The sequence below is a fragment of the Polyodon spathula genome, chromosome 7, assembly GCF_017654505.1.
Source record: "Polyodon spathula isolate WHYD16114869_AA chromosome 7, ASM1765450v1, whole genome shotgun sequence".
NCBI lineage: Eukaryota > Metazoa > Chordata > Actinopteri > Acipenseriformes > Polyodontidae > Polyodon > Polyodon spathula.
The window spans coordinates 34280850-34300244 of NC_054540.1; the positions used below are offsets into that span (position 1 = coordinate 34280850).

The following is a 19395-nucleotide window of genomic DNA, read 5'->3' on the forward strand; positions in this document are numbered from 1 at the left end:
TTTGATATTTAAACTAGTACTGACAATGTATTTTAGAGTATTTTGAAATTACAAAATACTCAGGAAATGTATTTTCGATAAAAATACAAAATAGTTCTAAATTGGCATCTACATTTATAAATTCCAAAATACAAATGTAATGAAAATACATATTTTATTTACATGTATTTTCGATACTGCTCAACTATGAATATATGAAACTCTTGATTAAAGTAACCTTATAAAACATTGATTTCGAGGTCATAACAGCTGGTGAACATGGCACTCATGCCGATGTATGTATTATAGTTGAAGTAACAGTGCATTTAAGGGGTTAAAAATCGATGCCAATCTGTGCTACAGGATTTAACATAGGTTTCAGTGTTTTTTATGGTTTTATTCTGAAATGTATTTAGCACATCCCCTGCAGTTTAATTTTCTGTCAGATAAATCCAGTCGTTCATAATAACACTGAGAATTACACCTGTTGTAAAAAAGGAGGAACGCTAGTTATAAAGGCTGTAATTTATATGGAGGTGTGTGTGTGTGTGTGTGTGTGTGTGTATATATGTGTTTGTTCAGAGTTAGGGGGCTGTGTATGCTTGCCTAGAGTGTGTGTGTGTGTGTGTATATATATATATATATATATATATATATATATATATATATATATATATATATATATATCCCCCCCCCCCCCCCCCCACCCCCCCCCCCCCCCCCCCCCCCCCAAATATTACATTTTTATTCCTGCGAACGCCCCACTTTTGCCTGTGGAATGTTAATTCATGCAGGTGCTGTTGTGTTGCTCGCCCCTCCTTATTTTTCTTAATGCATTTACGCCACAAAGCTACACAGGTGAGTTTACACTTGCATTTTTTTACCATACAAAAAACAGGTTAGATAGCGTACTTTCTCACATTTTAATGCTACAAAAACACCAGGTTTGATTCATGTTACAGCTTTCCAGGACGTTTTTCTATGTCCTTCTGTGTTAAACCGAAACTCACTTTTCAGGCTTTATCTCTCTGTGCGTGACTCGCTACAAAAGGTTTTTGGGGGAGAGAGCAGAGCAGCCGTAGCAATTTGAACAGAACGCATGCGTGAAAGCTTGATTAAGTTTCTTTTTAATCCAGTGAATAGTTTGGGAGAAAAAAGACAAAGTATTTTAAAAGAGAATTTTTCGTATGTTAAAAAAAAACAACTTAATAAAAGGCTCCTCATTTGTAAGTATACGCTTGATAATAATCTTTGAGTCGTGACGGATAGTTTTAAACTTTTTTTTTCTTTTGAGGTCTCGTTTTGTCACAAAACAACGTGTAATTTAGACATCCAGTCACGGTGGAGAAACGGTACTTGACAGTTTGCGGTAAGTACTCTTTAGTTTTGCTACAAAAGTGTGAAACTAAGTGTCACTTCAGATTCTTGGCAACTGCTAGTGCTAAAACGGTGGAATCGCATAGAAAAAAAAAACCCACAAATAGTCGTGATAGATCTGTACAGTGAAGTATTGCGTACGCACTGACTTGAAAATGTAAAATACAGCTAAGTGCAGTAAAACTACACAAGGGTACCATGCCCGCCTTGTACCTGTGTAACGCTGATGATGCATTCGAAGTCGATGGTACTAATCATCATAGGGCGGATAGTTTCAGAACATCTTAAACCCCAAAATGAGCTGGAACTTAAGTCACATGACAGTAAATGAAGTGTTCCCGTGGGGAATTGAGACAAACTTTGTTTTGTTTTGTTGTGACAGTAGAGACAGTAGCTTGATTTACCTGGAAGTTAATTAGTTTTACACCTTCGGGTGAATTACGTTTGGGTGTGCCTGTTTGTGCACGTATTGCCTTTATAAAGTTTACCACGGCACTTTTGCAGTTTTCCCAACGGTTATTCTATGCATATATCATAGTTGACGTATGATTTACAGTGTTCACCTGCTCTTAACCATGCGTTCGCTATTCTTTAATACACTTGGTTGTGCTTTTACTAGGGGACACTTATCGCATATCTGTCAACACCGAGTTTTCAAAATAAGGGAGCTTTGTAAACTGAAATCATAGTGGCCTGAATTGAAGTGAATACCTACATATGACAAAGGCATACAACCATTCCACTGTGTTACTGGGTAGAATGGTACACTGTAATAGGCTTTGAGTAAATTGTTGATGTTCATAATGCATCAGAGTAGAAAAATGCAACATGTCTAAGACTTTTGCACAGCATTGTTAAAAAAAACCAAAATACACAACGTGGTTTTGCAACGTTATTTACTATACTGCACATATGTGGCGGATCGATAGTTCCACTGTCAATAACATTTCATTGTCAACTGTCTTCTGTCTTAAATGAATACACTACTGCTGTATATAAACACATGTTATTAATCAATTTGAATTTCTAGAGCAATGTTGATGCTGAAGTTGTAATGGAAACGCTCTTTCACTATTTGTGTGTTTTAGACTTTTATGCAGAATACTTTGCAATGTGTGAGTCTGGGAACATGTCTACTACAGATTTGCTGAACTAGTTACAACATGTAAAGGTCTCTGCATATAAAACTTTCTTCATCTTCATTTTTCTTTGGCAAGGAAAGATGTTATTGAAGCGCTGGTTTTCTGAGTCACTGTTTTTCTGGTGTTTTTGTGATCCTCGTGCTTACCACACACATCATTCTTACTCCCGTGTCCAACTGCTAAAATCAGTCCTGCATTGTTTACAGAAAGTATGCTTTTTCCAACGTTTTTTTAGGATTATGTGAGAATTTAGTGGATGCCCAAAAAGTTTGAAATTTGCATATTATATTTATTTATTTTTATTTTTTTACCGTGAGGGTTTATCGCACACCAAGCCCCCTGGGTCCTAAGCCCTACTCAGTACAGACAGGTAAAAAGCACAGACCGTACATGACTCTTGCAGAAATTAAAGGTTTGCTGACAATACAGGAGTTTAACAGGAGAGTTTTTTTTTAGCAAAATACTAGAGAAAATCTGTCCTGGTGTTGTGCCAAATAGCGTCATCGAAAGAAGTGTCTCATTTGTATTCAGAACACATGCGCAGTGATGCGAATTCGTCTGTGCTTTTCTGGAATATTTTTTCCTCCGTCTTTGCTAAAAACGGTCACCTTTTCATTTTGAATCAGTACATGAAAATGGAAGAACTGGTTTTAGAAAACATTTACATTTTTTTAACTGAAGATAAATGCCCGAATAATTGCTGCAAATAAACAAATAAGTTTAAGAAGACATGCGGGCAAGTTACCCCGGTGAAGCTAGGTTGATGTTGGATATTGGATATTCGGGTGGATATTCGCGCAAAACACTAATATTTCACCCAGTGAGAAATGCCATGCTACGGGGTAATTTAAGTCACGTCTCGTTGATTTGCGAGTAAGCAATTTTTAATTATGAACATGCAAAAATACACTTTACTTTGTACAGTAGGTTACGTCATATAATGGTTCATAGCTCCAACATAAAAACTCGCAATACAATACCATTTCACTTCATGAAAGATGACATGTAATTTAAGACAATTTAAGACATGCCTCGTTGATTTGCGAGTTAGCAATCTCTAGTTATGAACACAGAAAATAAGCGTACATATTCACTATATGTACTATATGTGCACACTCGTTGATTTGCGAGTAAGCAATTTCTAATTATGAACATGCAAAAATACACTTTACTCTGTACAGTCGGTTATGTCAAATAACGGTTCATAGCTCCTACATAAAAACTCGCAAAAGAATGCCGTTTCACGCAGACATATTGCATTGTTATTAGTCTCGTTTTATGAACACGAAATATACAAGCTAAAAGTCATAGCCTGCCTCACTTTTTTTTTTTTTTTTTTTTTTTTAATGGGCAAACTCGCAAACGAATACAGTGTAGTGCCTTTGCAGCAAATGGACAAAATGCATTAATTGTTAATTCTTGTGTGTGTGTGTGGTGTGTGTGTGTATATATATATATATATATATATATATATATATATATATATATATATATATATATATATATATATATACAAAAATATAAACGCAACATGCAACAATTTCAAAGATTTTACTGAGTTACAGTTCATATAAGGAAATCAGTCAATGAAATAAATTCATTAGGCCCTAATCTATGGATTTCACATGACTGGGAATACAGATATGCATCTGTTGGTCACAGATACCTTAAAAAAAAAAGGTAGAGGTCTGGATCAGAAAACCAGTCAGTATCTGGTGTGACAACCATTTGCCTCATGCAGCTTGACACATCTCCTTCGTATAGAGTTGATCAGGCTGTTGATTGTGGCCTGTGGAATGTTGTCCCACTCCTCTTTATGGCTGTGCAAAGTTGCTGGATATTGGCGGGAACTGGAACACTCTGTCATACACGTCAATCCAGAGCATCCCAAACATGCTCAATGGGTGACATGTCTGGTGAGTATGCAGGCCATGGAAGAACTGGGACATTTTCAGCTTCCAGGAATTGTGTACAGATCCTTGCGACATGGGGCCGTGCATTATCATGCTGAAACATGAGGTGATGGTGGCGGATGAATGGCACGACAATGGGCCTCAGGATCTCGTCATGGTATCTCTGTGCATTCAAATTGCCATCGATAAAATGCAATTGTGGTCGTTGTCCGTAGCTTATGCCTGCCCATATCATAACCCCACCGTCACCATGGGGCACTCTGTTTACAACGTTGACCTCAGAAAACCGCTCGCCCACACGTTGCCATACACGCTGTCTGCCATCTGCCCGGTACAGTTGAAACCGGGATTTATCCGTGAAGAGCACACTTCTCCAGCGTGCCAGTGGCCATCGAAGGTGAGCATTTGCCCACTGAAGTCAGTTACGACACCAAACTGCAGTCAGGTCAAGACCCTGGTATGGACGACAAGCATGCAGATGAGCTTCCCTGAAATGGTTTCTGACAGTTTGTGCAGAAATTCTTTGGTTGTGCAAACCCACAGTTTGATCAGCTGTCCGAGTGGCTGGTACTGCCACATTCTCTAAAATGACGTTGGAGGCGGCTTATGGTAGAGAAATGAACATTCAATTCTCTGGCAACAGCTCTGGTGTTGCACGCTCCCTGAAAACTCGAGACATCTGTGGCATTGTGTTGTGTGACAAAACTGCACATTTTAGTGTGGCCTTTTATTGTCCCCAGCACAAGGTGCACCTCTGTAATGATTGTGCTGTTTAATCAGCTTCTTGATATGCCACACCTGTCAGGTGGATGGAATATCTTGGCAAAGGAGAAATGTTCACTAATAGGGATGTAAACGAATTTGTGCACAAAATTTGAGAGAAATAAGCTTTTTGTGCGTATGAAAAATTTCTGGGATCTTTTATTTCAGCTCATGAAACATGGGACTAACACTTTACATGTTGCGTTTATATTGTTGTTCAGTGTGTGTGTGTGTGTGTGTGTGTGTGTGTGTGTATATATATATGCGCATATACCTTTCGTATCGCTTCCCCCCCATTAAAGAACTGCAGCTGCCAGGGCGTCCCTACTATGGTTTATAATGTTAAAGTGTGAGAAAACTTTCAAGTATCAGGTTAGATAAATAGGACAGCAAATGAATATGTAGCATCAAATGACAAAACACGATTAGGGTACTATATGTTTTTAATTTTTATACAAAACAAGAATGGGGACAGCGGAAAAACTGCCAGGGATAATGCTGTCAGCAGACCTGCTGACAGCTTCCAGGCTGACTCATTCAGCCGGAGCAGTCCTGGTAGCGGAAAGGCTGCTGAGGAAGTTGGTCTCCTGACCTCTCCCCCCTTCTTCATTGCCGGCAGCTCCCTCTGGTGGGGCTCCGGCCACATTGACCCCTGCGGCCCAACAGAGCTGACGGCGACCCGTGGCGAAGCAGTTCCGCTGACCCCAGGCGAAGCAGAGCAGGCAGCCCCAGGCGATGCGGAGCGGCTGGCAGCCCCAGACCAAGCCAGGCAGGCACCATTGGGCGAAGCGAGGCAGGCATCCTTGGGCGAAGACGTGAAGGGAGTCACGACAAACTGGGGTGTGGGTTTTGACTCTCTTCTCGGCCACTGCGGCCGGGCGGTTCTTCCCTGTGCTTCCCTCAGCAGCCTATGCCTTTGCATTATTATTAATTCAGATCATTGCAGTAACATTAACATGAAGTTATTAGGCTAGCTGAATGCAAAAGTTGTCACTGTATATAAAGCAGCCCAGTTTTGTCAATTTTATGTCAACTTCGAGTCCCTGATGATGATGATGGGAGCTTCCGATCAAACATTTCAAGGGGTTTTAAATGTTTTTAGAATTTGTCCTACGTTTGAGTAATTTGAGTTTTTATATATATATATATATATATATATATATATATATATATATATATAAAAAAAACAGAAAAAAGCCAGCTGATCCTGACGAGGACGTAGTCAGAAACCTTTTGATAATTGATTTTATATTAAGTTCTCACATTTTTATGTACCTATATTACCTTTTTCTTCTTTTTGGTTCGATTCTTTTGGCATGCAACAGCTGTGCTTTTAAAACAAATTATATATTCCAAAAACAAAGAATGCAACACAATCAGAATATCAAATCAATATGATGGCTATACAATCTGTTGCACATTGTTACTTTAGTCGTACTCTTCAATAAGACAATTGTGCTGGCGACACTATTTGGCAGGGAGACCATATTTTGCACAAATAGTGCCAAATACTGCCAGGTGACACTATTTGGCATAACACCGGGAGTGGTCCGGTAGAGATGTCAAGAAAACGGTAGAGTCCTGGCAAATAAGGGAGAGTTGACTGGTCTTATAGGGTTTGCCTTTACCATGTAAATAATTCACAAACGTTCTCCCCACTTCACTCCGCAAATGGAAATGCACTCACATGTTTAAAAGGACGGGACTCATCAATTTATGCTACCTATCAAATTTTCTTGCTTTGTGTACTGCACATGCCCACACTATTTTCCTATTGCGCATGCCCAGATTTTTTTTTTTTTCATTGCAGACAGACAACGTTCATAAGAAAAAAAAAACAAAACAAGTCTTTGGATATGAAATACATGTTTTGTAAACTTACATTTTATTCGGTCTCATAATTTATGATGTCACAGAAACCCTAGATAGAATTATTTTCTTATAACTTACTGAAGCTATCTATTATTCTAGAGAGAGAGAGAATTATCAGTATACAAACTCAATAAATTCTAATTAACAGGATGTTACAAAATCGTAATCTGGATATAATATATAATATATAATATATATATATATATATTATATCATTATAGATATATCTTATAATATATATATAACACTACATGTGATTTCACTGACAAGTTCACAGCACAACAGTGCTTCTTTTAGCACATCAAACAGGTGTCTGTCTCTTTAATTATTACACAATACAATGGAAGTGCTCTTTAAACACCATGGCGTACGTATATTAGCAAACTGATATTTCAAACAAACAAAAACACAAAACAAAACCTTGCCCTTCTTTAGGCGCTAACTAAACTGGTTAATAGTAGTTCTATCTAATGCAGGGCAGGGTAAGCCTGTTCCCCTGTTTAAATTAATTCCATAAATCACCTAATCCAAATCACATTCAAGCACTTTTGTCAGAACCCGTACCTTTGTTTCGTTAACAGAAAACTCTTTCTTTGTCCGACACACCTTTCCACTGTTCAGTTTCTTTCCTCTCTCTCTCTCTCCATTTCAACCCTCTCCCCTGAACACACCAACTGAAAACCTTTTTAACCCCAACTTGATCACTCGCATCTGATCAGCATTTTCCCATTAACTATACAATTAAGCAGTTGTTACATTTGTCATCATACAATGTGTGTGGCTATCCCCAGGGTCCAAAAGCCTCCAAATTGACGTTTGGTACATACACATCATCACAATATATATATATATATATATATATATAATATATATATATATAATATATATATATAAATCTCCCTTAATTAGAATTCATGGCACCTAAACTTTACACCCATTATATTTGTTCTTATTCATTCTGTATTTGTTGTAGCACCAACTACAATTAAGCCGATCACTTCAAATATTTTCACTCTGTGGCAGGGTAGAACAAAGCTATGCACATTAACAGGGGACAGGGCTAAGCCCTGCAAGAATTGTATTATTTTGGTGTTTAAGAACGGGTGATTTAATGTATTGTTTTGTGTGTATTTAAAGGGTACATAAGGGCCTTTTTTATTGTATTGTTTATATTATATTATTATATTATGTTCCCATGTCTAAATCCATCTCAGTTATATGTGTGAGCAGGAGGATGGTGGGAAATGTAGTTCTGAGAGGTCCATGCGGGTACATGGGAAGCCATCTTGAGGCAGGGAATGCAATTTAAAAGTTTAAAAAAGTGGTCAAAATGTAAAAAAAAATAAATTAAAACAACACACACCTTTCGTAAACAGTTGTAGCAACATATGGGAACATGTAACGCAATAAAATAAAAAAAGGTCCTTATGTACCTGTGGCAGGCTGGCAAGTGGATAGAGGCCCAGAGACAGTCTGTAGTTCAAAAAAATAACTATTTTATTATAAATAAACACAAAAATGAAAGGGCACAAGGGCCAAAATAAAGGGATTTAAACACAAATAAAGCAAGACAAAAAGCAAAAATAACAATTTCCAGGCTGGGCAATGCCTTCACTGGATTCAAACCACCCAAACACCCAAACACCCAAACACCAACTTGCTTCCTCAGCTCCCTCCTCTTTAATGGGAAGCAGAGGCCTCCTTTTATGTCAGGTGGCTGGGTGCTGATTGATCGTTAATTAAACTAATCATCTAATCAACCCCAGCCACCTGAACACAATGAACCCAGGCAGGTAGGGGAATTTAACCCCATCCCTGCCAATTTCTAAAGAGCAGAGCTGTGCTCTGCCACAGTACCCTTTTAAAATAATGGTTTGTGCATTGTATTGTGGAATTTAAATGTGTTGGTTTGTGTTCATTTGAAATATGATGTTTTGTTTATTACTGTACAGTTACATGTGGCCTGGCAGAGGCAATAATAGCAGCTAGTCTCTGTCAGACATCTGGTGAGAATGTGTGGTAGGCATCGAAGTAATGCAGCGTTGCTGACAACCACACAGATATTAAAAACTCATATTGTGACCAAATTGATTAATTTATTACTAACCTGGAGATGGTCACATGTATAAAAACCTGCAGCATTTGCTGATTGGGGTGGGTGTTTTGGAAGGAGGAACGAGAGATGGGATAAAATGAAAGTAATAACAAAACAGAAAGTAAATTGCGATGAGCTAATCAGTTAGGCTGTTGTCCGTTGCTCTTTCCTATCTTTAACTTTGCTTGCTAGATGTTGATAGCAGCATCTTTTTTTTCGACTGACTGTGTAATTCACTGGAACAAAAAACATCTTCTCCCTTGATTAAAATTATTCTTTTGCCAACAACTGACCTTGAGAACCAGGTGCATCCATGCTTGCTAACTCAGGGATCTCCCCAGGAATTCTGTACAGCCGGGCATTAGAACCGGGAGCACTTTCAAGGGAAAAATAAACGTACTTTAAATATATAATACGACAAAGAATATTAATAATATGTTGTCTTTTGTTGACTGTATCTGGTTGCTCTTTATGTTCTACATTTTGTTCATGACAGTTTTTTATTATGGTACATTATCATGCTTATTTAGGCACTCTGCGATTTGATTGAGGAAAGATAACGTAAGTTTATTGGAGTTCACAAAAAAAGTTTAGCTTAAATATTAAGCTTATTGCTTCATTTAAATTTGTTTTCTTTATGTTAAGTTTGCAGGGCATTTTTTTAATGCACGTGCATTTTTGTTTTTTGCTGTTCTACATTTTTTCAATGCAACTGTTCATTTTAACATTTTTTTTTTTTTTTTTTTTTTCGCACACTCGCACACGTTTGGTCACCATCATAACTGTTGCATGAAATCATCAACTGTTGCATGAAACCGGAGTGTAATAATCCAGCACCTCTACACTTAAGCATTTGTATATCAGCTGACAAGTGTTCAGCTGATATCCCATCATGCCTTTCTTCTATACATGAAACCCCAATATCTCACAACACATGGGTACATTTTTTTTTACGATATCACAACAAAAGGAATACGCTTTTTTTTTTTTTTTGGTACAATACGACAAATGAGAATACCCGAAAACAATCTTACATTTTTTTAATAAAGTAATGCCAGTAGTGGTACCGAAACGCCAAGCAATGGAATAAAATGGTTAAATAATACTTTAGTGTGTGGTGTTTGCCTAAGAGACTGACCATGATTTGTACGTATAGGGTTTGTATATTATACTGCGTTTGTATTTAGCAGTATTAGCAATAAAAAGTATGTCACTGCGAGCGTACGGTATTTTTTATTTTTTAATCCCACGATATCACGATATGGAAATTATCGATATTGAACAATATCGATATCATATCAAAATAGATATGGGTGCCCACCCCTAATTATCATTATTATTATTATTATTATTATTATTATTATTATTATTGGTAGGAAAGCGTGTATGTACTGTTGCTACTGTATGTTATGTGTGTTTTACAACTGGTGATCCATCCTTTGGATGAAACATAAAACTGAGATCCTATTGTAAGTGACTGCAGCATCAATTGTAGATGCATAATTCACTCCCTAGTCTCCGGAAGTTGGTTTGGATAAAATTGTCTGCTAGATTACTAATTATCATTATTATTAATAATAATGTGTGTATGTAATATATATATATATATATATATATATATATATATATATATTCCTTGGAATCATTTTATGTATCAGATACAGTGGATGTGAAAAAAACTATGTTTGACATCATAGAAGCATCCATCAAATGTTGCTGCCTTTAATAAAGAACAGTATCAAAGTATGATCTATTTTAGGCATCTGTCAATTCATAGACCTAGAGCGATCAATTACCAAAATACTGCATTACATTTTACAGAGGATGTGGTATATGTGGAAACTATATTGATGATTTAATAATAATAATAATAATAATAATAATAATAATAATAATAATAATAATAATAATACAGCTATTTGCCTAGTGTGAGTTCCAATACTATTTGTCATGTTGTTGATATTAGTTTGAAAATGTTAATTATATTACATTATTTTAGTTGTTCTATATATATATATTTTAGAATCTTTTTAAACTATTGTTAGATTGTTTTAACTTGACCGAAAAAACCAAAAACTAAAAAACCCCACATGTTTATAGCTGCAGATTACATTTTGGTACAGGTATCAGATTTTGACTAGGTAGCAGATTTTGACAAGGTAACAAAATTTTACACTTGTCATATTTTGCTACCTGTAGCACATTTTGCTGAATTAGCAAAAATTGACGTTACACCGGACCTAAGTTTTTAACGGGGTTTAATATTTTCAAAGTGCTGGCATCCCAAAACTTGCGGTGTCCCGCCTACAGCTTGTTCAGAATACTGCTGCTAGAATTTTGACTAAAACCAAAAAAAAAAAATAGAATATCACCCCTGTTTTAGCCTCCTTGCACTGGCCCCCTGTTCAATACAGAATTGATTTTAAAATCTTATTATTGACCTGTAAAGCCTTGAATGGAGACGCACCTAGCTATTTGCAGGAGCTACTGACCGCGTATCTCCCAAATCACACTCTTAGATCACAGGAAGTGGGGCTGCTCGTTATTCCCTGGGTCAGTAAAATCAATACGGGAGGGAGGGCTTTTTCTTTTAGAGCCCTTAAACTAGGGAATGCTCTACCTCCATGTGTTATGGAAGCTGGATCTGTGGGTATTTTTAAGTCTAAACTTAAAACACATTTTTATCTTGTGGTTCTAATGCAATTGCTAGCTTTTATTATTATTATTATTATTATTATTATTATTATTATTATTATTATTATTATTTGTATATTTTGTATTTTTATGTATTTATGTACAGTGCCTTGTGATACTCTGGTATGAAAGGCGCTATATAAATGAAATAAATAAAATACTATATTTACGCAAGCTGTTTATTAAATATTAAGATTATTTTCAGGTATTATCATTCAGTCAATTTTTTGTTGCATTATTGTACTGTATGCAGATATATAGTACATAATAGCTATACATATGTAGCCAAAAAAAAAGCGTATTCCCTTTGTTGGGATATCATAAAAACATGTAGCCAAGTGCTTGTCGGAGATGCATTGGTGGGGTTCATGTGTAGAGGCTGTACCCCTTTAAGAAGAAAGGCACGATGGGATATCAGTGAATACTTGTCAGTTGATATACAAATGCTTCAGTGCAGAGAGAGGTGCTGTATATTATTAATACCAGCAGAATATGGTTGCTTAAAATGAACAGTTGCATTCAAGAAATGTAGAGCATGTACAGCGAAAAATAAAAATAAAATACACAAAAATACAAGATTTGTGTTTGTACACGTCATGCCTTTAACAAAATGCTTCAAAAACTTAAAGAAAATAATTTAATGAGGGCTGTCATGAAGCAAAAAGCTTAATAATTATGCAGGGGCCTTGATGCTCCAAAAGTAATTTTTCTTCTTGTTGAAATTGCCTTGCTGTGAGCAGTGCTGAAATAAAGCTCCATCTTTGCACTAATGTTGTACTTTGTCAAACACTACAAGCAGACCACTACTAGTCTAGCACGTGCTTAAACCATGCAAAAATGTACCAAAATGCACACTTTTAAACCCTTTTCTCAAACATTGTGCCCCCTACTACCTTATAAGTGCGACCTACCTTGAAACTAATTGAAAACCTGGTACAGTACTGTGACAGGCTGGCTAAGTGGTGACGTCAGGCCAGAAGCAGGAAGCAAAACACACAAGTACTGCAGGGCAAAAGGTGGGGCATGTGCCATTTATTTAAACAAAAATAAAATAAATATTTAAACACAAAAAACACTTGTTCACAGAGCAAAATAAATACTTAAAACAAATCACGAACACAAAATACAACAGGTCAGGCTGCGCAGATTGCTGTCACTGTTCCTATATTAGTTTCATTTTAAATTTCTCTCTCCTCTCGCCTCCTATACTCTCCTCTGTACACGCCACCCTGAGTAGGGAAAACTGCAGGGTTTTTATACAGGTGACCATCTCCCGATTATGCCGCAAAAATTACACAGCTAATTAAACTCGGGAGATGGTCACCTTCTGCGTGAAGACGTGTTCCAAAAGGTTTTATATAATTATATATAATATATCTATATAGAATATATATATATATATATATATTTTATTAGGGCTGGCCGACGCTGTTAATAATCGCTGTTAACTTCTGCGATTAACGCTTTAATTTTTTTGGGCGATTAATTATTTCAGCGTGCATTAATCGCATTGCTGTGTCTTGAGCCTTTCGGCACGCCGTACTTCAATCCCGGCCACGGCAGCATTGGATAGAGTGTCTGAGTGCAGTTACTGTTTAAATAGAAATGAACGGGAGGGATTTTTTTATGTTAAGAAGGCTCACTGGACAGAAAGATGCTAACACCAGTTTCAGAGAGATGTTCTAGAGACATGCCGAACTCAATTGAAATGAAGTACGCGTTAGAGATGTACTTCATTTAAATTTGGTGAACCAATTGGTTTCATACTGGCGAACTGAAAGAGTGTCACACTTATTCCAAAGGTGTCTTAAATAAAATTACATCGTAGACAAATGGTGACATATTATTTGAGAACATTATGCCTACACAGCGCAATTCGCTCTTGTCAAACAAACACACAGCTAAACACGTTTTAATGACACTTAACCATGCTTGACGTCTCCTTTATTGTAAAAAGGAATTAATAAATAAATAACTACGTCTCAATTTAAAAGGTTTTCGTTTTTAGGGACTGTTTTTATCCTTAAGAATAACATGATCTATCAGCCACACTACAATCTAGTCACCACGACTGTCTCCGTTTTCGGGAGGCGTAGTGCTGAGGACAGATCAGCGAGCAGATTCCCCAGATAGAAGCACGATTTTCATTCAGTTAGAAAATACAGCTCCCACAGAACAACAACAAATTAAACCCAGCAGCTTTGACAGAAATTCAAGATCGCTGCAAGCCCATGAATCAGACTAAGTATGATCATGCCTTTTTTTTTTTTTTTTAAAGGAGTAAGCCACTTTTTTTTTGCTCGTAGTTTGTAACACCTGCCAATTTTTCTTGATAGTTTGCAGTTTTTGAATATGATGATTTTTTTTTTTTTATGTTATCTTCACACTTAACAATTCATTTCCTAGAAGTGCTTACTGTAGCTACAGATTTATAATTTTATTTAAAAAAAAAAAAAAAAAGTAATTTATTTCAGTCCACAATCACATTCAAAAATATATATCCTATTTATTGTGTTTTCTGATCTCTGTAGGCTGCTGATCAAGCTTGAACACACATTTAGAGTGCTGACTAAAAACTGACAGGTCCCTGACTAACAGGCAGGACGGCTAAGCTGTTTACCTGTCATAAAACACTATAAACAAAAGATAACAAAAAAAAAAAAAAGGACCTTGTATATATATATTAATATATATATATATATATATATATATATATATATATATATATATATATATACATACATACATACATATATACACACACACACACACACACACACACATATATATATATAAAATTCAATAAATACACAAATTATAATCCAATTGCATAAGTACAGTAAATCATAATAAAAACACAAAATAAACTGCACAGGGGCAGAGGAGTGCCCCGTTCTAAAAATAAATAAACAAATATATTTAAAAAGCAGGGCTTTGCTCTGCCCCCTTTTTATGTGCAGGGCTTTTCTACCGCCCTGCTACAAGTACATATTGGGGGCGACAAGTACCACAGACAAGAGGAGGAGGGACACAGTCCAAATAGTTTGAGAACCACTGGTTTAGGTGGTGCTGGCTGGCTCTTGCTTCTACAAAGAAACAATGGCTGCTGTTGCCTACATTACATATATCTATGGCAGGCAGCTAAAACTGAAGAGCACTTCCTCAATACAGACTTTGTACTGGTGTGAACAACGTTCTTTATTTTTGTTGTTTTCAAAGTAAAAAAAAAAAAAAAGGAGGCAGTGAAAATGTATAAATCTAATAATTGGTAGGGGAAAAAAAAGCATTTAAATCCTTTGGTGTTTTTCGAGATCGCAAATAAAGGAAGGCTTGCATGTTGATTACATGAAGCTCTGCAACGGAGAGCTTCTTATCTCTCTGCCTCCGGGTCCTGACAGATCAGCCATGTGTTTCCACAGCGCATTGTAAACCCTTCACAGCAGCTCCCAGTAACACAGCTAGTGGCTCTGCACAGATTGTCAGAAGGGAGATTGTGTTATCTCAAAGGAACAGAAAATGCAGCTTTTAAAAGGAAATCAATTTCCTTTGGCAGTGCAGCACATTCTTTTAACTGGCACCCTCCTCTGTATGGTCTTTGAGAATAATGAGCTGAAATGCCGGTCTTTCTGCATTGATCCCCACATTTACAACAACCTGTTACAGTTAATTTCCTTTTGTGATGTGTTTCCTTTTTTTTTTTTAAGGGACTTGACACTTGTCTATGAAAATATAGACATTGAGGGTAAGTTGCTTTCTTGCAGTGATGGATTACTGAGTATAGGCTGCCGCTGGTATAAAAACCTGCTATATTAAGTGAGGTTGTTTTTGAGGGAATTCAAAATGTGGACCCTTATGCAGTTAGTTAATGGTTTTTACTCTGATTTTTCTCCTCAATTATTATTTTTACCCTTGTTCACCACCGCAGCCCCCCGGCAACTAGGGGAATGGAGGCTGAAACATGCATGCTCTGAAATGTGTTCTTGCCAATCTGTAATTTTTCACACTGTGGATCCACAGTGAAGCCACCAGACTTATAGTGCTGGAGGACAATGCAGATCTGAATGGCTCCACTGCAGACCTGCAGGCACCCTAGAGTGAACTGTGGATTGTCCTGCTGACCTAGGCCCTCCCTACCCAGATAGCAGACAGCCAATTGTGCACCACCCCCTAGGAACCCTTGGTTGTGATCGGCAATGACATGAACCTGTGATCTCCAGGCTATGGGATGCATCCTGCACTCCACGTGGAGCACCTTTTACTGGATGCGCCACTCGGGAGCATCTCTCTCTGTCTTTCTGATAACTGCTTTGAATTGTTATGCATCTTCACCAAACTTACCAAACTGATGTACAGACCTCCTTTCGGATTGCATTTTGGTATAAACCGATTAACTTTTAAAAAGTTAAGTTTTACATGGTATCATGCAATTTGTATAAATGGCCTGTTATCAGAGAAGGTGCTGGGATTTAGATTTGAAATAGCATTGAGCTGGGGGTCTAGGAGGTGGTGCAGTGGACTAAGTCACTAGTCTTTCCTTATGTTCACCCTTAGAGGACAAGGTTCCAATCCAATCAGGAAATCAGGCTATAGTTTTGTTTTTTTTTTTTCTTTCAAGTGAGAACCAGTTAAAATCCGGCTATGAAAATACTTCTTTGTTTATGATTTATCAGGCCCTATTGTGTCTAATTGGCAAAGCAAACATTTCTCACTGAAATCACAAAAGAGAATGCTCCAGCACCAAGATAACATAACAGTGTGTGCTGTAGATAGTCACAAGAGGTTGGGCGACCAGGTGATGAAAGCATGCCTTGCCAAGTAATGACTCCCAGCAGCATCTGGGAAAGAGCTTGAAACAGTTCTGGAACCAAAAGGACCTGTTGTTGTTGTTGTTTGATGTCAGCAGCCACTACACTGGGGTGAGTAACAGTCTTGTGACTCCTTGGAAATACTTTTAAGTGAAAGGAAACTCAGACTACCGGCAGAGCCGTACCGCTTCTAGCAGAGGCTTGCTAAGGGAATACTCAGGAGAGGGGGGTTTGGGAATGCACACTAACAATACAAGCCCATATCTTTTTGATATTTATTTAGTGATTTGTGCCTGTGCAGCAGGCTGTGTTGCTCTTTTTCACAGTGGTTCGGACGCTTGTGAGTATGGTTATCAATTTGCATCCAGCCTCCACCCTGTTACATTGGTGCGGTCAAATAGTGCTCAGTACTCTGTGTTGTGGCCACAACAACTTTGAATCTCATAGATTGGCTGCAGCCAATCGCTGGGGTTAAAGGGGGGAATGAGATGAGGTTAAAAGCTGTAAAACCACGAGTGCAGGTGAGCCCGGCACTTTTGCACGGTGGTTAAGATGCTTGCTTGCAGTGCGTGTGGCCGCATGTTAGTGCCCAGCCTCTGCCCATTTATATCTACAGCATTGGACAAAAGTTTTGTATCACCTAGAATTTTAGGATTGAGACCTAATTAAAAAAAAAATAAATAAATAAAATATAAAACTTGTCCTCCAAGAAACAAAGTTATATTGAAAAAGTCTACAGGAAGCCAGCATAGTAGTACAGTATTTCATTTAAAATTTCAAAATGTCACGTTTTTTAATTTCATCAGTTTTTCAGTAAGTATATGGAAAACCATAAAGTGGTATGTAATTCGGTATGTTAACGTAACATTATTCAGCAGGTTTCATTTGACAAAATGTATGATGATGCAAAACTTTTGGCCATAGCTATACATTGTTTGTTTATAGTAACATTAACAGTTTTAAGTTTTTTTCACAAAAATTGTGCAGCTTGCATTTAGGTGCAAAAACATTGCTGATTCTTGCCCAATGCCATCGGTGAGGAATACTTGAATAAAACAGAATTCGAAACTGGACTTAGAACCGCGAGTACATCGCAGAACACAGTGGGCTGGATTCTCCAAGCTCTTTACTCCAAAATCGTCATTCAAACAATTTTCAGAAAAGAAAAATTCAGCCAATAAAGTTATCAAACCAAAAATAAACCGACTCAAATATTTAATTTAGGGGCACGTAAAAGTCTCACCTTGTTTCTTAATCATTTTGGAATTAAAATGGATGTCTTTTACTTAAAAAATAGATAAATAATAATAAATAATAATAAATAAAATAATAATAATAATAATAATAATAATAAAGTGCTAATGATTCTAGCCACCTGCTACTAAAACAAAATGGCATAAACAGAATAGGGTAAGCTTTTCATAACCTCATTTTGGTTCTTTTTGGTATAGGGCTTCCAAACAGTGAATATTGTCAGTGAAAATTGTTTGGAAGCCCTATACCAAAACAAAACAAATGGTTGTCTGTTATAAACTTGACACTACCAAGTATATATTTTTAAATGGGGTGACTGTCACAGGATGGCTTGAGCGTTGACATCAGATCCGAAGAACACAGGACACCGACGGGACTGGTGAAATCACGCTGATGCGCCGGTTTATTGTAAAATAAAAAGATTTAACAAGACAAAAAAACTTTGTAAAACAAAACGGTGCGGTGCCAGAAGAGACAGACTACAAACACTAACGAGTAGTATGCTGGCTGCAAAACCAGCATACGTAGCAATTGTTAGTATAATTCTTTTTAGTTTTTTTACTCTCCTCTCCACATCCGTTCTCCACAGCCAAACACACAACCCCGAGTGAGTACTTTGTACATCTATATATACTGTTGTGCTTGGATTTAATTACTAATTAATTATTCACTTGAATCCCAGCATGTGATCTAATCTCTGCACTCCCCGTGTGCAATCCTTCTACCTAAATACAACTGTATCATTTAAATCACTCATGCTCCACAGCCCCATTATATCCCATGCACACATATATATATACACATATGCATACACCAACATTAACACACCACACGCAACACAACACACAAAATACGCACACGGGCAGGGGCACCCTGCCACAGTGACACAGATGGTTTTACATTTCGGCTGTAATGGCTGGTTTCACAGACACCAATTAGCTCTTAAACTGGACTTAAGCGTTTCTGTTTGGTCTGAGGCTTTTTTTTTTTTTTGACTGTTGCAGTATCATTAATACCCTGGTCCAATTAGTATTTACATTTTCATTTTCTGTCTTAAAAATACAAATAGTTTGAATGCTGTTCTTTGAAGCAAAGGGCCAGCTATTGCTGATTCTGCTAAAATATGACTGAAAGAATATTCCCCCTGGCACTCCGCTCTGCCTCTTTGGAAGCACATAGGCAGAGGGACATTCCAAGGTGAACTCACAGTGCTAGCCTTTCTATTATGGAGCTTTGTTTAATGATAACATTGCATACACCCTTATAACAGTTCCCCCAAGTAAAGCACAGGAATCTGTAATAAAGCATGGTAAAGCATAGGTAGTCATTGCAAAGACCAGAGACCATGGCAGACCCAGGTAAACTGCATATTATAACTGTGGGGGAAAAGCATAGTAAATGTGGAAAAGTACCATAGTAAACGTCTCTAGGGGCAATGACAAAAAACATCTGCTATCAGTTTGTCACAGTTGTTGTTTGTTTTGTGGTATTTGTTAGAAGCT

The 19395-nt window shown here is 37.2% G+C and overlaps 1 protein-coding gene across 3 annotated transcripts in view; it reads left to right on the forward strand.

The window, feature by feature from the left end:
- The first annotated feature begins 780 nt into the window (after window positions 1–780).
- LOC121318567 (rho GTPase-activating protein 8-like) overlaps window positions 781–19395 on the forward strand; it is a 43343-nt gene continuing 24728 nt past the window's right edge. Inside the window, exons 1-2 of one of the 3 annotated variants that reach the window (XM_041255376.1) lie at window positions 819–837; window positions 1274–1348. The gene's annotated coding sequence lies outside the window, so the exon portion shown is untranslated. Of the gene's footprint in view, window positions 838–945; window positions 1206–1273; window positions 1349–19395 lie in introns of those variants that run through there. The other 2 variants (XM_041255375.1, XM_041255377.1) reach the window with 2 other exon arrangements.